The 21,735-nt window shown below is 45.7% G+C and overlaps 1 protein-coding gene across 4 annotated transcripts in view; it reads right to left on the reverse strand.

Annotated features, from left to right (window-relative positions):
- Positions 1 to 21,735, reverse strand: part of LOC140128260 (acetylcholinesterase-like) — a 64,425-nt gene that overhangs the window by 22,990 nt on the left and 19,700 nt on the right. For 3 of the 4 annotated variants that reach the window (XM_072149824.1, XM_072149827.1, XM_072149828.1), the window contains exon 1: positions 2,689 to 2,821. The exons of the other annotated variant lie outside the window; for it this stretch is intronic. The gene's annotated coding sequence lies outside the window, so the exon portion shown is untranslated. Of the gene's footprint in view, positions 1 to 2,688; positions 2,822 to 21,735 lie in introns of those variants that run through there. 4 annotated transcript variants of the gene reach the window in all.

A 21,735-nucleotide genomic window follows, 5' to 3' on the forward strand; every position in this document is an offset into this window, starting at 1 on the left:
CGCGTTGCGGCTAATAGCGCAGAGTCATTAGTGGCCACTGCCGCTCCTTGTTGATGTAGACATATGGCAATTAGCGGGATGATAGAAAACAGCGGCTTGTTAAGAAACAGGAAATTATTCACAGATAAGAGGGAGATCTGGCAGAGCGGGCGCTGTGTCGTGGAGGGGGTGTCTGTGCAGTGTTGCAGGCTGGAGATGTGTGTATGGGATGGGAGCTGTCAGCCAGATGCATCACTAATAGGGGCAGCAGGTCCCCAGCCCGCAGAATGAAATGAATGAAATAGCTGGACAGGGAGTGAGAGGAGGGGGAGAGGAGAAACTCCGCCACGCCAGCGAGAAGAACTGACAGGGTGTCACTCCACAGGAGGCAACGGAGGTGAAATGACAGGAGCTTCACTCCATACACTGCCCGTGTCACCCCTCAGCATGGGTAATTGATGGGGAACTAAAGTAGGTCGACTCCTGGGGGAACATCATATGTGGGGTACACAGCAGCCCCATCGGTGCTGATATCATGTGGGTATTCTCCAAACACTATATGGCGGCATTTGGTACCACTATGTGGCAGTATTATGTGGGATCCAGGTGGTGGTATCTTGTTGGATCCATGTTGTGCTATTATGTGGTGATAGGTCCCCAGGGCTCTGTGCCCTGGTTGTGTTAGTGCTGGATAATCTCCCATTCACTTAAATGGCAGCCGAGAAAGCCATAGCATAGCTTGGCCATTACTCAATTACTGGTGCGGCCCCCAATCTCTAGTTGTCCTATCAGACCATTAATAAGACTTCTGAAGGACAATATCAAACACAACAGCGGATGGATATTTTACTGTACATCTATCCATCTAACATCTATCAATCAGCTATCTATATATATATATAATATCTATGTATCCATCAATGTATCCATCCATCTATCTATGTATCCAATTATCTAACATCTATCAATCAGCTATCTATATATATCTAATATCTATGTATCCATCGATCCATGTATCCATCTATCTAATATCTTTGTATGCGTTCATCCATCTATCATCAATGTATACATCCATCTATCCCATATCAATCCCCTTCAGACTTTTGGTTACCACATTCTGACTTTTAAAAGGGTTCACCTCTCCAATAACTGAGATACCATGATATTACACTTCTCCACTTCTTTTCTGTATGCGAGTCTTGGATATCATTAGCGGCCGGTAAGAAATATGGGCGTGGCTGTGACAACCTTTCCTTCATAACCACTACCATACCTTATTGTAGACCAGGTGTTAGACTTCCCAAGATGTCATATATCTATGAAGTAAACCAACCTGACACATCGCCAATTGGATTCCCCCCGCAATCTTATGACCCCACACTCCGATAGGGATAAGCTATGTTTACAGTTGTATTAATAGTAAACTGCACCACCTATTATTACTCATGAAATACCAAACCCAACAGGTCAGCGTCACGTTATCCCACATCTCCGGGGGTTTCAGTACCGGACTCTAAGCATGATTCCCCATTAACAAATAGCATGAAGTCCTGACAAGAACTAGGACCGTATCCAAACCCGGCAGCAACTTCCAGCAGCAGTAACCTAACCCCAAACATCGACAGCCGTCACCCAGTCTTGAAAATGTAAGGCTTGTGTCACCTAATCTCCAAGACTTCCGGGCCGGAGTCATCCAATCCTACATAGCTGTACACTTTCACGTAATATAGAAGACACCACTGTTACTCAAACACCATATGCCATGTAGTACTACTTACATACAATGAGTAAAGTCAACCTGGCACTGAGTTTAAAGGGGAATCCCATGGTTGATGTACGATAAGGGTGACATCGATGGCGGTCTACTGGCTTGGACCTCCTAACGAGATCCTAGACGAGAAGGTCTTGTTGAGTTCCTCAACTCACATTGATCATGGTGACGATGTGGAAGGGGAACCATCATTCAAACTTCTCAGACAGGCACATTTTTTAGGGTTTCCAGTGTTTAGAGACCCAACATGTTAGGGACATTCCATAAAAGTTGCATCGACATCACCATATTTCATTTTGTGTAACTAGGGCACGATGTACAAGCACTGGCGTCTCCTACATGCCAAGCCACCTGTATCCAACATTTTGTATACGTCGGCCACGGTATGCCTTCATCTCCAGTGCAATCACTGGCACCTCCATCAAAACACTGCCCATCAATGTCACCTGAGCAGCAACGTTCGGCATCAGTGCCACCTTCTCCACCCAGAAGCTGTCGATCATGGCAAACAAATAATGCATGTCATTGTCACCTCAAGGCAAACCATGGAAATCACTGTCAACTCAACCATCGCCCCAACACATCATGCAATGACTTACACACCACAACATGTAGACACTTACATGTACCCAACAGTGCATGCCAATTAACCCGAGGCTGTGGCTCCACACCAATACAAGAAGAAATGGAGCGACCTAGTTACGACTGCATGCCTTTATGTAGCGGTACCATATACCCCAGCACGGTACAATGACCAATGTCAAAACATACTGACCAGTACTTCTACAGAAGAATAGAAGAACCCTTCCCTCTAGAACTTGCAATCTAATACCAATCAAAGCCCATGGAAGCCGGTGTGGTCACGTCTATCCTCTCCTTGCATGTGCACTCGCATACATACATACATGCACGCCTACATACATACCTAGATTCCTTACCTGAGACAATCTGAACAGATCTTGTCACTGTATGGTTCTCTAGCTCTGCATTCACTCTCTCTCTCTGTCTGTCTATCCCTCCCTCTGCTTATCTCGATGTCTCTTACTCTCACCAGCCTCTGGATGACTCCTCCTCTCGCCTCCATCTCTCCCTCCCTGCAGCGACAGAAGAGACAGCACCAGAGACAGCAGCCAGGAAGACAGCTAGAGAGCACCTATTTCTGCAGTAGGACTCATCAGATAACCTTAGTTAGTCAAAGAGAGTGCAAGCTCCTCAACACTAGACATTCACAAGGACTCAGACCTAAACCATGGCAGACAGCAAAGCAGAGAGACAGATACTCAAGCAGGAGCAAGAGAAACCACTTGAGACAGAAACTGAGAGAATAGCTACAGTGCTCCTTCTTCAACATTAGGAATCATTGGCATCTTTGAGACCAAAGAACTGTAGACAGACTTGGCATAGACGCTCAACGAGATAGAAAATTCCTCTAAAGCAGACATCATCAGGGAATGAGATCAACATGGTGATAAGCAGCAAAGAGAGCGGCAACTGAAACAGTACAGAAATCTAGAGTGCACCTTATTCTAGAGTAGGACTCATCAGCATCTTTTTTGAGTCTAGAGAACTTTAGACACCATTTGACCTAGATAGTTAGCAAAACTACAAATTCCTCTACAATAGACATCATCGACAACTAAGGCCACCACAGTTATAGACAGCAAAGCAGAGAGCGACCAGAAAGGCAGCTTTAGAAGGACTTGTCAGCATATTTGATGCCCTGGATCATAAGCTAGACTCGAAATTCTGTAGAAGACATCAAAGACAACACAGTTATAGACCGTAGAGACGGGAACTCAGTAAAGAAACATCGACAGAGACAGCAGCTAGCTAAGACAAGACAACAGAAAAATAACTAGAGTGCACCATCTTTGACAGGAAGAGAGCCATCCAAAGATATTACCAAAGAGACAGAATCTAGGTAGAGATCTAGGTAGGACTTGTCATCATCTTCGAGAGACCATCATCTCCTTAGACAGATTTTACCATAGAGAGACAACAAGGCTGCACATTTCTCTATAGTAGCTCGGACATGTGGAACTCCAACTGCACAATTCTTCCCCCATGATGTTGACCGTCGTGGTTAATGTGGCCACATCCTCATACTTATTAGACAACATCATACCCAAAGAGATGTCTGGTAAGAAGCCCAACATTGGATATCGTTTACTTATAGACTGCTAGACAAGATGGCTGTACATGACATATGGGAGAGACAGCTACTGCCAGACAAAACATGCGAGACGGCTAGAAATAGACACAGCTGTAGGCTTTTCCGTTGCTAGACAGCTAAAGATAGACCTAGTAAGTAGACAGTTCCCTGTTAGACTGTTCCACTGAACATAATTAATTATACAGTAGACGGCTACAGAACATACTGAGGAGAGAGCGCTCAGTGTGTTGTCAATCACAGAACTGTCTCGGGAGCTATCAGTGTGAGCAAAAGCAATTGAGTGATGTCAAAATGAATAATGAGTAATGGCTTCAGCGCTCACATGTGCAGCCATACATCATGAGTATAGTGGAGTATTCCCACCTATAGGTACTGTCTCTTTAACTGTCTAACAAAGGAAGTGTGGGCATGCATATATGGTGGCATCAGCTTAAAGAAGCGAACGAGCCATAAGTATGAGGTTCAAAAATCTTGAGCCCCACAAGGGACCTTCATATAAATTAAGCTTTAGGATGAAGACTTAATGTTTTAGGAACCATCTTGTATCAAAAGAGTCTTAATTAGAGATAAGCGACCTGATGTTTCCGATTGGGTCCGGGGGGTTTGGATTCGAACAGAAACATTAGGTTCACTCATCTCTAGGCTTAATTCCAGAGATGGTGAGTATTTGCTTTAATAGGCAATGACAATGATCCATTAGAAGCTAACCCCAGGGTCCGTTTCGTTTGGGTCACAAATAACCAAATCCCAGTTGAAAGTGCACCCATGTGTATATAGGTGATGTATAGATGGAGGCTGGTATCTTAGATACATCTCCTGTGGCAGACCCAAGTGTGGTAAGTCTCCAGTGCAAGATCCAAAGGAGCCATGTGAGAGGTCTTCAGTGGTATACCCAAGAGCAAAACCACCATATCTCCTAACGTTGACCATACACACTCAGTGGTCATTGATGGGACACTTATCCACCCAACAGCTATTCTTTGCACCCTTTAAAACACACACATGTATGTGTCAACTGAACGTTCAGTAAGATGCCATCAAATATTACTGGGGTGGTATTAAATCTCTCAGGAACCAATCAAAATTTAACATGCCCCATCCTCATTTGTTGGTGAAGATCTGAGAAACTCTTTGGGCACATACAACATCCATTGGTGTCATCAGCTTGATGCTTGTGTTCTAACTTCTGGAACACACAAAAGTTTGTTCAAGTTCCATATATTTTTTCTGTTGTATAGACAATCCCTATGAAGATATCATCAGAGTTACTCCAGGTGCAGGACATGATCAAAGTTCAGAGAAGACTACTTAACTCATGATAACAGATGGAAAATGGAAAGGTTTGGACAATTGATATTTGATGTACTTATCACTACATGTTTACCATACTATAGGGGAGTTTTCAAAGTCTGGAGACTTCTCCAAAAAGTGGGAGCATTCAGCACCAGGGACAGCTCCGACCATCAACACACTAATTATGACATTGAAACCAATACTCCAACATTGAAAGGACAAAGCCATGAAGTCTAAAGATGGAGACGAAGAGATGTGTAAGGTATAGAAAAATCAACTAGTTGTATCACATGTGTCCACAGGTCAAAACTGAAAGCCCTTTAGGACACCAGATAATTGATTGCTACATAATTAGTATCTCAGGTAGCTTTCACCTTCTCCTAGATCTTCCATTCCACTTCCATCCCTTTTACAAGTGGCTCTACATGTTACCAGAGCAACCTAGTCTGAGTTCAGCTTTAATTTCCAAAAATTGAGAACCAATGTACCATGAAAATATGCTGTGAGAAGACATGAGGTCTCCTAATTTGATATTGTGGCTGCAGGTAGACGTTCATTAGGCAGGTCCCGTTGTCACTTCGACACCCTCTCTATGGGCAATACCTTAACAAACAAAAAACAAGGGACTAAAGGTGACCCGCCTTTTGCCCTAGGAATGTAAACACATCCGGCTGACCTCCAATGTCTATGATATGATCAACTGGTGTTCCTTCAGCATAAATCGAAGGAAAAAAAGGATCGGGCATGTTGAAATTCATCTCCAATTCTTTATTCTGAAGGGACTAGACCCACCACGAGAAGTTAAGGCAGTGGGAACTGTCCGCCACAAATTGTAAAAAAAAAAATTTGTGTTGGGCGTTCTCTAGGATCAAATGCCAGACGACAGCTATTGAGCGTGTGTTCCAGGCCCCACCAGCCTCCTATGATGATGGAGAGAGTCATGGTGACCATGGCTCTTATGTTCTTTTCAGTTTTGGCTCTGGAAGTAGGAACCCTGTCTAGCTATGTCCATGGCTACATCGAGGGGCCATGGTGGATAGGACATGGTGATCTTATTTTGAGACTAGACCTTCTTATTCTTGGTTGGACTTTGAACCCAAAACTTAGGCCGAGAGCTTTGGGGATTTTCTCTTTTATATAAACCAGTGGTCACATTGAGGGCCACCTAGGGACCTTCACTGATTCTGGAGGAAGGAGGAATGGGGACAACTCAGCCATAATTAAAGTGATTAGTGTGAAGTCATGCAAAGCAACGAGATGAAATGGAGCTGGACTGTATCTAAGAATAATGATGTGTCCACGCGGGCGATGTAAATCAGCACGAGTAATCCCGTCATTGATTCACCTGTCCTCAGACAGGAGAAGACTCCTCCAGCCCTGGTATTAGTGAAGCGTCAGGACGGTACGTGGTCGATACAAGGAGCATACTTCATGTCGCTGTGCATCAGATTATTTATGGACTCGCTGATGTCAGGCGGGTGATTTAAAGGGAGGCTCCCGCCCGCTCCGCTCCGCTTCTGCTGATGTGACTCCATCCCAGGTCTGCACTGCAACTAATTACTGTAATGGAATGAATGCTGCTAAGATCTAGTGGAAGGAACGAGGAGATGAGAACCACCACCATGTCAGGAGCGAAACTATACTGTATATAGCGCTGACAATAGTATACAACCCCCAACAGATGCTTCAAGGTGTCTATTATATCTCTACATACATCCTATATCTATCTACCTCCTATGTCTATTATATCTCTACATACATCCTACATCTATCTACCTCCTATGTCTATTATATCTCTACATACATCCTACATCTATCTACCTCCTATGTCTATTATATCTCCACATACATCCTACATCTATCTACCTCCTATGTCTATTATATCTCCACATACATCCTATATATCTATCTCCCGTTCCACCACATCCCAAAGATGCTCTATTGGATTGAGATCTGGTGACTGTGGAGGCCATTTGTGTCCAGTGACCTCATTGTTATGTTCAAGAAACCAGTCTGAGATGATTCCAGCTTTATGACATGGCGCATTATCCTGCTGAAAGTAGCCATCAGATGTTACAGGGTACATTGTGCTCATAAAGGGATGGACATGGTCAGCAACAATACTCAGGTAGGCTGTGGCGTTGTACCAAGGGGCCCAAAGACACCATGACACCACCACCACCAGCCTGAGCCGGTGATACAAGGCAGGATGGATCCATGCTTTCATGTTGTTGACGCCAAATTCTGACCCTACCATCCGAATGTCGCAGCAGAAATCGAGACTCATCAGACCAGGCAACGTTTTTCCAATCTTCTACTGTCCAATTTCGATGAGCTTGTGCAAATTGTAGCCTCCGTTTCCTGTTCTTAGCTGAAAGGAGTGGCACCCGGTGTGGTCTTCTGCTGCTGTAGCCCATCTGCCTCAAAGTTTGACGTACTGTGCGTTCAGAGATGCTCTTCTGCCTACCTTGGTTGTAACGGGTGGCGATTTGAGTCACTGTTGCCTTTCTATCAGCTCGAACCAGTCTGCCCATTCTCCTCTGACCTCTGGCATCAACACGGCATTTCCGCCCACAGAACTGCCGCTCACTGGATGTTTTTTCTTTTTCGGACCATTCTCTGTAAACCCTAGAGATGGTTGTGCGTGAAAATCCCAGTAGATCAGCAGTTTCTGAAATACTCAGACCAGCCCTTCTGGCACCAACAACCATGCCACGTTCAAAGGCCTCAAATCACCTTTCTTCCCCATACTGATGCTCGGGAGAACTGCAGGAGATTGTCTTGACCATGTCTACATGCCTAAATGCACTGAGTTGCCGCCATGTGATTGGCTGATTAGAAATTAAGTGTTAACGAGCAGTTGGACAGGTGTACCTAATAAAGTGGCCGGTGAGTGTACAGCCTACATCTATCTACCTCCTATGTCTATTATATCTGTACATACATCCTACATCTATCTACCTCCTATGTCTATTATATCTGTACATACATCCTACATCTATCTACCTCCTTTGTCTATTATATCTCTACATACATCCTATACATCTATCTACCTCCTATGTCTATTATATCTGTACATACGTCCTACATCTATCTACCTCCTATGTCTGTTATATCTGTACTTACATCCTATATCTATCTACCTCCTATCTATGTTTCCTACATGTATATATGTAACTGAAGGGTCTCCGGTCCTTTCCCTGAGAATCAGTCACAGCTCTGGAGGTGACATCAGTTTATGGTTTTGGTCCATTATTCTCTGGAGGATGTTTGGTTTGTCATTTGGTCACCATTTACCACCCCAGATAAAACTTAATAACATAATGGGGAGTCAATAGCAGCGCAGAGCACAGAGAGCTGGATCTGTAGGGGATAGGAAACAGTCAGCTATTGCTGATGGTTCTCACCATAAAACCCCCAGATATTATACCTGGCAGTACAGCGCCCCCTATGTTATACCTGGCAGTACAGCGCCCCCTATGTTATACCTGGCAGTACAGCGCCCCCTATGTTATACCTGGCAGTACAGCGCCCCCTATGTTATACCTGGCAGTACAGCGCCCCCTATGTTATACCTGGCAGTACAGCGCCCCCTATGTTATACCTGGCAGTACAGCGCCCCCTATGTTATACCTGGCAGTACGGCGCCCCCTATGTTATACCTGGCAGTACGGCGCCCCCTATATTATACCTGGCAGTACAGCGCCCCCTATATTATACCTGCCGGTACAGCGCCCCCTATATTATACCTGCCGGTACAGCTCCCCCAGATATTATACCTGCAGTACAGCACCCCCAGATATTATACCTGCAGTACAGCACCCCCAGATATTATACCTGCAGTACAGCACCCCCAGATATTATACCTGCAGTACAGCGCCCCCTATATTATACCTGGCGGTACAGTGCCCCCTATGTTATACCTGGCAGTACAGCGCCCCCTATATTATACCTGGCAGTACAGCGCCCCCTATATTATACCTGCCGGTACAGCTCCCCCAGATATTATATCATCAGTACAGCGCCCCCAGATATTATACCTGCAGTACAGCTCCCCCAGATATTATATCATCAGTACAGCGCCCTCAGATATTATACCTGCAGTACAGCGCCCCCAGATATTATACCTGCAGTACAGCGCCCCCAGATATTATACCAGGAATACAGACCCCCCAGATATTATACCTGCAGTACAGCGCCCCCAGATATTATATCATCAGTACAGCGGCCCCAGATATTATACCTGCAGTACAGCTCCCCCAGATATTATATCATCAGTACAGCGCCCCCAGATATTATACCTGCAGTACAGCTCCCCCAGATATTATATCATCAGTACAGCGCCCTCAGATATTATATCATCAGTACAGCGCCCTCAGATATTATACCTGCAGTACAGCGCCCCCAGATATTATACCAGGAATACAGACCCCCCAGATATTATACCTGCAGTACAGCGCCCCCAGATATTATATCATCAGTACAGCGCCCCCAGATATTATACCTGCAGTACAGCGCCCCCAGATATTATATCATCAGTACAGCGCCCCCAGATATTATATCATCAGTACAGCGCCCCCAGATATTATACCTGCAGTACAGCTCCCCCAGATATATCATCAGTACAGCGCCCCCAGATATTATACCTGCAGTACAGCGCCCCCAGATATTATATCATCAGTACAGCGCCCCCAGATATTATACCTGCAGTACAGCGCCCCCAGATATTATACCAGGAATACAGACCCCCCAGATATTATACCTGCAGTACAGCTCCCCCAGATATTATATCATCAGTACAGCGCCCCCAGATATTATACCTGCAGTACAGCTCCCCCAGATATTATATCATCAGTACAGCGCCCCCAGATATTATACCTGCAGTACAGCTCCCCCAGATATTATATCATCAGTACAGCGCCCCCAGATATTATATCATCAGTACAGCGCCCTCAGATATTATACCTGCAGTACAGCGCCCCCAGATATTATATCATCAGTACAGCGCCCCCAGATATTATACCTGCAGTACAGCGCCCCCAGATATTATATCATCAGTACAGCGCCCCCAGATATTATACCTGCAGTACAGCTCCCCCAGATATTATATCATCAGTACAGCGCCCCCAGATATTATATCATCAGTACAGCGCCCCCAGATATTATATCATCAGTACAGCGCCCCCAGATATTATATCATCAGTACAGCGCCCTCAGATATTATACCTGCAGTACAGCGCCCCCAGATATTATACCTGCAGTACAGCGTCCCCAGATATTATACCAGGAATACAGACCCCCCAGATATTATACCTGCAGTACAGCGCCCCCAGATATTATACCTGCAGTACAGCGCCCCCAGATATTATACCTGCAGTACAGCTCCCCCCGATATTATATCATCAGTACAGCTCCCCCAGATATTATACCTGCAGTACAGCGCCCCCAGATATTATACCTGCAGTACAGCGCCCCCAGATATTATACCTGCAGTGCAGCGCCCCCAGATATTATAGCAGGAATACAGACCCCCCAGATATTATACCTGCAGTACAGCACTTGGGCGATTACCATATTTACTAGCATAGCAGAGTTTCACAATCTTTTCCTGTTGCACTTGGTACATATGAGTAGAACTACATATGGTCCCAGGCAGTTCCTGTTTTTTTCGGGTTCACCTGCCGCATCCCTGGGCCTCGTCCTTAATTCACTAATGCACATCCAGGTCCGTGCGGTGGATGTGGTGGAGGCCTCGGAGGACCTGCGGAGATCATCGCTTCCATTACTTTAATCTTGTACTTGTCTTTGCTCCATTTACTCCAAGTGTTTTTATATGTCCTCATCACCGGGGCCTATATATAGTAACCCAGAAATCCGCCTCGCTCCCCTACAGACTCCCATCCATCATCCCGCTCTATATATACACATAGCACCGACTCCCCTCGGAGACTCCCGGAGATTTCCTTCCGCTACAAGATATTTATAGTTTTTTCTGCTGGATCATTTGTGTCCTGGAGAGCCATGGGGGATGGGTACAAGGAGGATGGAGGGGGTATAATGGGGCAGAGGAGGGGTATATAGAGTATAGACAGGGGTATCAGTATTAATAGGGCAGGTAATGGGAGTCATATAGAGAATAAAGGGGGATATGAGGAATAATGGGGCCGAGTAGGAGGTAAATAGAGAGGGGCAGAGGTAAGGAGTACACAGAGTATTGAGGGGGATATGAGGAATAATGGGGGAGGGAAAGGGTTACATAGAGTATAAGAGAGCCGCCAGCTCTCAGCATTATCCCTGTGCTTCTGCTGCTGCTGTGTGTAGCAGTCGGCAGGCGCCAAGTGATGATGTCATTCAGTGCTACACAGAGCATGAGAGGAGGAGAGCTACTGCATGGAGGGAACGAGCCAGCTCAAAGAACAGTGGGAGCCGGCTCCCCTCAGTGAGTCGATGGCTCACTTAACCCCGCCTCTAACCATCTCACCATGCCCCCTGGTGAGTGGGGGTACTGGCTGGACTGTGGCTCCCTATATACACTAAGAAGAGCCGTAATTCCCATAAAAAAAAACTAAGAAAGAAATAGTGGGAGCATCTGGGGGGATATAATAAGAGACAGATATTCTGTCCACCAGTCAGGTCCTTATACAGCAGCCCCCAGCTGGACAGAGACTCAGCCCACCAGTCAGGTCGTTATACAGCAGCCCCCTGCTGGACAGAGACTCCGCCCACCAGTCAGGTCGTTATACAGCAGCCCCCTGCTGGACAGAGACTCCGCCCACCAGTCAGGTCCTTATACAGCAGCCCCCTGCTGGACAGAGACTCCGTCCACCAGTCAGGTCCTTATACAGCAGCCCCCTGCTGGACAGAGACTCCGCCCACCAGTCAGGTCGTTATACAGCAACCCCCTGCTGGACAGAGACTCCGCCCACCAGTCAGGTCCTTATACAGCAGCCCCCTGCTGGACAGAGACTCCGTCCACCAGTCAGGTCCTTATACAGCAGCCCCCTGCTGGACAGAGACTCCGTCCACCAGTCAGGTCCTTATACAGCAGCCCCCTGCTGGACAGAGACTCCGCCCACCAGTCAGGGCATTATACAGCAACCCCCTGCTGGACAGAGACTCCGCCCACCAGTCAGGTCGTTATACAGCAACCCCCCTGCTGGACAGAGACTCCGCCCACCAGTCAGGTCGTTATACAGCAACCCCCTGCTGGACAGAGACTCCGCCCACCAGTCAGGTCGTTATACAGCAACCCCCTGCTGGACAGAGACTCCGCCTACCAGTCAGGTCGTTATACAGCAACCCCCTGCTGGACAGAGACTCCGCCCACCAGTCAGGTCGTTATACAGCAACCCCCTGCTGGACAGAGACTCCGCCCACCAGTCAGGTCCTTATACAGCAGGCCCCTGCTGGACAGTGGCCCACCCACCAGTCAGGTCCTTATACAGCAGGCCCCTGCTGGACAGTGGCCCACCCACCAGCCAGGTCGTTATACAGCAGCCCCCTGCTGGACAGAGACTCCGCCCACCAGTCAGGTCGTTATACAGCAACCCCCTGCTGGACAGAGACTCCGCCCACCAGTCAGGTCGTTATACAGCAACCCCCTGCTGGACAGACTCCGCCCACCAGTCAGGTCGTTATACAGCAACCCCCTGCTGGACAGAGACTCCGCCCACCAGTCAGGTCGTTATACAGCAACCCCCTGCTGGACAGAGACTCCGCCCACCAGTCAGGTCGTTATACAGCAACCCCCTGCTGGACAGAGACTCCGCCCACCAGTCAGGTCGTTATACAGCAACCCCCTGCTGGACAGAGACTCCGCCCACCAGTCAGGTCGTTATACAGCAACCCCCTGCTGGACAGAGACTCCGCCCACCAGTCAGGTCGTTATACAGCAACCCCCTGCTGGACAGAGACTCCGCCCACCAGTCAGGTCGTTATACAGCAACCCCCTGCTGGACAGAGACTCCGCCCACCAGTCAGGTCGTTATACAGCAACCCTCTGCTGGACAGAGACTCCGCCCACCAGTCAGGTCGTTATACAGCAACCCCCTGCTGGACAGAGACTCCGCCCACCAGTCAGGTCGTTATACAGCAACCCCCTGCTGGACAGAGACTCCGCCCACCAGTCAGGTCGTTATACAGCAACCCCCTGCTGGACAGTGGCCCACCCACCAGCCAGGTTGTTATACAGCAGCCCCCTGCTGGACAGTGGCCCACCCACCAGCCAGGTTGTTATACAGCAGCCCCCTGCTGGACAGTGGCCCACCCACCAGTCAGGTCCTTATACAGCAGGCCCCTGCTGGACAGTGGCCCACCCACCAGCCAGGTTGTTATACAGCAGCCCCCTGCTGGACAGTGGCCCACCCACCAGCCAGGTTGTTATACAGCAGCCCCCTGCTGGACAGTGGCCCACCCACCAGCCAGGTTGTTATACAGCAGCCCCCTGCCTACAGCAGGGGGGAGCAGAATGCACATGTAAGTGGACAGCGAGGACCTTCTTCCATCCTCCTTCCCATCTCACTTCTCTTCTAGGCAGGGAAAAAGTTTTTGTGATAAAAATGTTCTGGTCTTTCCCCAATTTTATGAATTATGGTGTGTACCAAAACTGACAGACAGTGTAATCCGTATGCGCTGTGTATATATAAATGATACATACGTGTGAGTATGGACATACTAAGCGGCCGTGCGCCAGTTTTCTGTCGGACTTTGCACCTTCTTTCTATGTATTTAAGAAGTGTATTTTGTGTCGCACTCGACCCTTTTGTGTCGCTAGTGTGCGACACAAATTTCTGCACTGCAGGGGACGCTCCAACCCCCAGTCCGACCATGCGGCAGATTTAACATGCAAAATCTGACAGAAGTTTGTCGCACGCCCCATGTTATAGAAGCACCAAATGAAAAAGTGGTGCCCTCTGCTGGGGCAGTGCAGGGGGCGTCAGAATCACGGAGAATGGGTGCCAGAAATCCTGAATCTGGCGCCCCCTGCTGCACACTACACAGGCAAATGTGCCCCGGCGTGTGTATGTACGGCGCTGTAGTTAAAAGTAGAAAACATAACAATGACATAAAACATAACATAAACACAAAACTAAACACTGCTAATCCCTCCCCTATAATATAGAATATATAATAAATATTTACAACTCGCCTGCTGGCCCTGTACTATACATATGTGTATGCACTGTATGTATGTGTATGGGTAATTACTATATGTACTTTATGTTGTGTGTATATTTATTTTATTTATGCATGTGAATCGGTATGTACTGTGTGTATGTATGTATGTGTATGTACTGTGAGTATGGATATGTACTAGATGTATGGGGATGTACTGTATGTTGTGCTATGTATGTGTATATCTATATGTATGTGTATGTACTGTGTGTATTTATATGTATGTGAATGTACGGAGCGTATGGATATGTACTAGATGTATGGGGATGTACTGTATGTTGTGCTATGTATGTGTATGTACTGTGTGTATCTATATGTATGTGTATGTACTGTGTGTATCTATATGTATGTGTATGTACTGTGTGTATCTATATGTATGTGTATGTACCGAGCGTATGGATATGTACTAGATGTATGGGGATGTACTGTATGTTGTGCTATGTATGTGTATGTACTGTGTGTATCTATATGTATGTGTATGTACTGTGTGTATTTATATGTATGTGAATGTACCGAGCGTATGGATATGCACTAAATGTATGGGGATGTACTGTATGTTGTGCTATGTATGTGTATGTACTGTGTGTATCTATATGTATGTGTATGTACTGTGTGTATCTATATGTATGTGAATGTATGGAGCGTATGGATATGCACTAGATGTATGGGGATGTACTGTATGTTGTGATGTGTATATGTCTTTGTACTGCATATACGTGTATGCAAGTTTTTGTGGTTTTACATCATCATAAAATAAAAAATGTTTCCAGCTTGACCCCTTCGAGACTCAGCCCTTTTTCATTTTTGCATTTGTTTTTTACTTCCCTCCTTCCAAAAGTTATAACTTTTCCAATTTTTCCATGTACAGAGCTATACAAGGTTTTTTTTTTGGCAGGATGTTTTGCATTTTCTTGTGTGCTCTGCTTTTCCGTCTTTCACTGTGCGCTCCAAATGACACCTCTACTTTACTCCTTGGGTTGGTGCGATCACGGTAATTACATAATAAGGGTGATTTTAATTATTTTTTATATTATTTATATTAGATTTTTTTATATTATTATTTATTATTATTTCAGGCCCCCTAGGGTACTTTAACTCAAGGGGGTCTGATCACTCATACAATTTACCCCAGTGTATTGAAGTATATTGTGTATATACCTACAGAACACTGTTGTTATAGGCCTAGTAGTCTCTATGAGCCCCTAAGGCTGTCACGAAAACCCAAACTAATCCCTCCGATGAAATCAAGTAGGATGTTGATTGTACATAAAAGATGGTGGTGCCCACCGATAGCATTGTTACAGAGCTGAATGAGTGACAGGCATAGGAGTCTCTGTGAGACTACAAGTTGTCATGACAACCAATCAGTGCCCTCCGATGATGCCAAGATGTCAGCTCCCGCCGGCAGCACTGTTAGGTGCCACGTTTGAACCCGACGGGTTTGCTACCGCGATCCGTGACGGCACAGATCTGGGCAGTTGTCAACTTTTTAATACTGCTGACAACAGCCATATATGTAGGGAGCTTAGCCGTGAGCCCTCTCCATACGGCCCCTAGTGCACCACAAGAATGTTGTAGTACATGTAAGGGTTAAATAAAAGTTCATATCCATAGAACAGGCCAATATCAGATCAGTGAGGACTCACTCACCGATTGCGTCCACCTACGGCACTGGAAGCATGGCAGAGAGCTCCCTCCTCTGTGTAGTGGCTGAGCTGTGTTACTGCAGCTCTTCTCCATATTCCTCTACTAGGCCTTCAATATTACATCTGACAATCAGGTTGTTCAGCGAATGATCGTCTTGTATCAGCACTGCAGTACCAAATATTACCACTATAAATGGTATAGGTGAGCAGTGTGGCATGAAAGGGTGGCTTCTACATGTGTCGGTATGTACTGTATGTATGTATATTTATATTGTATTTCATGTGTGTATATGTATGTGTGTTGTGTAATATGCTGTGTCTGTGTACAGCACATATATACATGTACAGTATTTGTGTGTCTATACTGCGCATATCTATGTATGTATAACCATGTACTGTGTGTATGTGTGTGCTTATTAACAACATATGTTTCAATCTATGTTTTATTTGTGTGTTCTGTATATTTTTATGTCGCTGTCTATTATTTCTAAATGTGTGTATATTTTATGTATACATGTGTATTTATGTACTGTAAGTATGTATGTATGTAATGTGTGTGTGTTTGTATGTGTGTGTTTATACTGCACAACCTTATGTATGTGTGTATATATGTACTGTATGTAATGTGTGTATGTGCATGTATGTGTGTATGTATATGTCTATGTATGTATTGTGTGTGTGTTTGTATGTGTGTGTTTATACTGCACAGCCTTATGTATGTGTGTATGTATGTACTGTATGTAATGTGTGTATGTGTGTATGTATATGTGTATGTATGTGCTTGTATGTTTATACTGCACAGTCTTATGTATATGTGTGTTTGTACTGTATGTAATGTGTGTATGTGCATTTAAGTGTGTATGTATGTATGTAATGTGTGTGTGCGCTTGTATGTGTGGGTTTATACTGCACAGCCTTATGTAATGTGTGTGTATGTGCATGTATGTGTGTATGTATGCAATGTGTGTGTGCATGTATGTATGTGTGGGTTTACACTGCACATATGTATGTGTGTAGGTATGTCCTGTATGAATATGTGTATGTAAAGTACATGTGGGCTTATACTGCAGGTATCTATAGGTATCTGTGATGTTTGTGTAGGTATGTACATGTATGAATGGATGTCTGTATGACTGACCCTCCCCTATACACAGGCTGATGCTGGGATCAGGAGGTTGTTTACCAGAGCTGTCACATCCCATAATCATTCATCTCGGTTTATGAGAGCGGCATTTCCGGAACTCCGTATCCACATGAAGCCGTGGAGCATCCATAGAACAATAGCCCCCATCCTCCCGCTCCGCTGACAGACATCCTCATTTATCTATGTGCATCAAAGCGTTCAATATATACCGCCTGCATCTCTTATCCCAGCCTCATGTCCCCCCCGCCCGCCCTCCACACAACAAGGCCGCGCTCTGCTGCAGTAATTTAATAAAGTGCTCTGCAAATGAGCTCACCTCCATGTGCACGATTTATTACCAAAGCTGCAATGCAGGGGTCATGCCTGCAAAATATAAAACCGCAACATAGTGCACTGCAGATATCTGGAGTAATGCAGGACTGGAAGACTGGCACTGAAATCACCAGCCGCTGCCAATCATAGGCTGCAAATTGTACTCCAGCACCAGAATGCATTGCAGGATATGCATGGGGTGCACCGAAATCCTTCTATGTAATACACAGGCCCCCAAAACCAAAATGGCGGACGTGTATAGTTAGGGTCAAATTTTTGACCGCATGTAGTACACGAGGGGGGTCACCCAATTAACACACCATCCATTAAAGAGGTTGTCCCACTCACCCCATAGAGGATAAGTGCTTGATCACTGAATTATTATCACCAACCAAACATGAGAATGGGGCTCATCGGTAACGGCCATCAGTGCCATGGTTGGTTTAACACATTGTTGAGTCAACATTTATGAGCTATGCTATACATTTACATTGAAGTTATATTTTCAGCACAAAAAAATCTATGATATCATATATGCGGCACACCATTTCACGACCTGCACCTACCTGTGTTGTACACACCAGGGGTTCTGATTGTCAATCATAAAAAAAAACCCAAAACCTACGTCTGCTTTGCCCATTGACCTTGTAATATAACCCAAAACTTCCTCGAACGGTGTTACGTCTTCAACATGTGACGTAGAGCTGCAGTTTCTCTGTGCTGCTGAGACTGCATGCTGTGAGAGGGGAGGAGGAGCAGCAGCAGGACAACAGTCTTAAGTGCCAAATAGAGCAATGGCTGCCAGACTGTAGGCCTGTGTTACAACCATGGGTCTTTCTTAGACATTAAGCTAGACATAGTCATCTGCCTCTCCATTTCAGCTCTCTGGATAAGGCCACCAGTACCTGGAACCTGTTCCTGTTCCCTAAATTCTGGAACTCTTACCCAGTAGGTATCCATAATTCCTGGTCTAAGGGAAGTTTAATAGGACAGCTGCTGGAAGCCATCCACCTACCTACTTATGGCCCTCAACCATGGCCAGCAATTCCTAATCCCTTTGCCCATGGTCAAAAAACTCTAGCCAAGCCCGAGACCCATCTTTTCCAAGTCAGTGGGACCACTGATGCTTCACAGTAATGTATTCCCAGTTCCCAACGCGAACCACAGATCAAAGTAGAATTTGAGCTGCAAGTAACACAAGGTGCCGCACCTATGCAAACACAATCATTTATACAATATACATAACTTTATTTGTCCATTACGCCCTATGTGCAGACAAAGTGTCGCCAAAACTTATTTATAAAAGATCTGAAGAGCTTAGGGATAAATCATAGAGGCAAACATAGTCTACATGACCTTTCCAGATCTTTCCAGGCTTCTTTACACTAGAGCTTCTCAGGATATATGGTTTGGCTCCTAGATTGGTGAGGCTTGGGCCCTTGCCAATGCCAAAACTCTAAAGCAGAAGCTGCAGTGATAATGCAGGACCTTCAACAGTACAGGACCTTCACTGACACCATAGTCGTACAAGCATGAGTACACAAGTCCTACACCAAAGAGGTAGGCTACTTGGCTATTTACCTGGAGGGTGTCCACTTCTTCATTCTGCCCAGTTCGGAGGCAGGTGTCCGGGGACCTTCTTCTAGTTCTCAACATTGGTGTAGATCACAGAAGTGGGACCCCTGGAGCGCTGACCTGAACTTATAGTGGGAACGCCAATGGTTGGATCGCGGCAGTCTGGCATAGTTGACATACAGTTGACCTATCATAAGGCTAAGCCACCAGTATTATAGTCCCGGGAACCTCCCGGTAACCCAAACCATGATTAAATAAAAGGGCTTATGGAACGGAGCATCATGATGACATTCTGATGACAGAAAATAGCATATGGTACCGCGCCTGTACAAGCAGCTTAGGTTATACAATATAAACAACTTTATTTGTTCACGCCGCCCTATGTGCACACACGGTGTTGTAAAAACGTTAATTAAAAGCAATAAAAGGTTAGAGATAGCGCATGGGAGACATAGGAGAAGATTTATTAGCACTTTTATGCCAGTTTTCCCACAAGCCCTGAAATAACCACATTTCCTTGTAAACCACCAAGTGTGTATGGTGGAGTGGGCCGGTATGTGGTGGGGTGAGCCGGTATGTGACGGAGTGGGCCGGTATGTGGCGGGGTGAGCCGGTATGTGGTGGGGTGAGCCGGTATGTGACGGAGTGGGCCGGTATGTGGCGAGGTGAGCCGGTATGTGACAGAGTGGGCCGGTATGTGGCGGAATGGGCCGGTATGTGGCGGGGTGGGCCGGTATGAGGTGGGGTGGGCCGGTATGAGGTGGAGTGGGCTGGTATGCAGGCATCACTGCCTTGTGCTATCACACTGGCTGTAGCCTGTTATCGTTCAGGCCCATCAGGGAGATGGAGATCAAAGCTCATCAGGAGGGTACATGAAGCTCTGGCGTCTGATGCCCCCCATGATCTCCAAATGGGATCCAGGTCTGTTATCGGCGAACCTTTTGGGATGAATCGGTTGCATCAAAAACAACTTTACTCTTGAACATGTAGTGAATATTGTGGGTCTAAAGACGGTATAAAGACTGAAAGAGATTTCTACTGAGGTACAGTAGATAATGAGGTACATCCTATGGAGAGGTCATGAAGATCGATGCTGGACCCTAATCGATTGGCTGCCCCTGTCCGGGAATAAAATTGAACACAACTGGAAGTCCAGTTCCATTCTACGTGTAGAGGAGAACTGGCTCTGGTCTACGAAGGGCTAAAAATCGTCAAATTCCTGTAAGCAGAAGATTGGCGACTGATAAAATAATTGACGATCCAATGGAAGCCCGACACCCATAGAAAAATGCTGCAGGAGCCGCACCACTTCCATTGTACATCAGAACTTTATTTTGATAGAAGATTAAAAAGCTGTACAAATGTCATGGTCACACTGGACAAGGCCGATGCGTTTCAAACCGGGTGAATCTTACTGATGGTGAAGCCCAACAGACCCAACCGAATCCAATAGATTCATGTGTCCTTGTTGCTTCTGTTGGCACTTCCAAGTCTTTACCTATTCTTCTCCTAGACCAGAACAAAGGAAATCGTCAACAGATGGGTCGACAGAGACTTTCCAAAATTATTCCAAAATATTTTCCCACCCTCTATCACAAAGTGACCCAATATGACATCTTTAATACAAATAAAACATTTGTTCCAAAAAAAAGCCCTTCAGTATCCTCAGGATGACCGGTCAGCCAAGATAAATAATCGAAAAACTGGCCGAATACCAGGGCTGCGGAGGCGGAAGGACTCATTCTCTCAGACCTCAAAATTTGATTTCGACAAAAAAGTTGACCATAAAAAAAGAGGGAATAAAAAGTTTATGAAAAATAAAATGAAATATTTTTATTTGTACGTATTAAAAGAGTTCTCTTGTTTGACTGAAAATATCATTATACTCGCATAGCGATTGGCCACAGTACTAGCCCTCTCTAGTATCCACAAGTAGTAGGGGTGAAGGACCAGCAGTCAAATCATGGTCACATGACCTTGACTATCCAGGTCCTTTAACCTTGGAGCAGCATAGGAGGGAACCCTGGAGATCAGAGAGTGCTGGGGAGGGAAGGGGAGATAGTAGACGACACTGGAGTTTTTGTCATGTTGTTTTAGATCATCCCCTGCTGCATACAGTTATTTTTTCTGGGGTAAACAGTATTGTAGACAGTTCCCTGTATAAATTTAGGTCCCTTGATGCAGTATAAAGCTCCCAGGAATGTGTCGTCTGTGACCTCTGCCTCGCACATCAATAGAGGGAATGCATGGAAATAACATGTGGTGGTGACAGGTGCATTGTTTAGGAGGGTCTATGTTAGTGTAACTTTTTATATCTGACTCCTGACTCCGCGGCCATGGTCATAGAATATTTTACTTGTTTATGGGAGGTACAGACATAGGGACAGATTAGTCGCCTCATATGTAACTACAAGGGATTTTGTGATACGTCATTGCTTCCTATAAACAAGCATATAACTAAAATACTGCCCCCTATGTACAAGAATATAACTACTATAATACTGCCCCCTATGTACAGGAATATAACTACTATAACACTGCCCGCTATGTACAAGAATATAACTACTATAATACTGCCCCCTATGTACAAGAGTATAACTACTATAATATTGCCCTCTATGTACAAGAATATAACTACTATAATACTGCCCTCTATGTACAAGAATAT

Source organism: Engystomops pustulosus, chromosome 4 (genome assembly GCF_040894005.1).
Source record: "Engystomops pustulosus chromosome 4, aEngPut4.maternal, whole genome shotgun sequence".
In the NCBI taxonomy this organism is placed as follows: domain Eukaryota; kingdom Metazoa; phylum Chordata; class Amphibia; order Anura; family Leptodactylidae; genus Engystomops; species Engystomops pustulosus.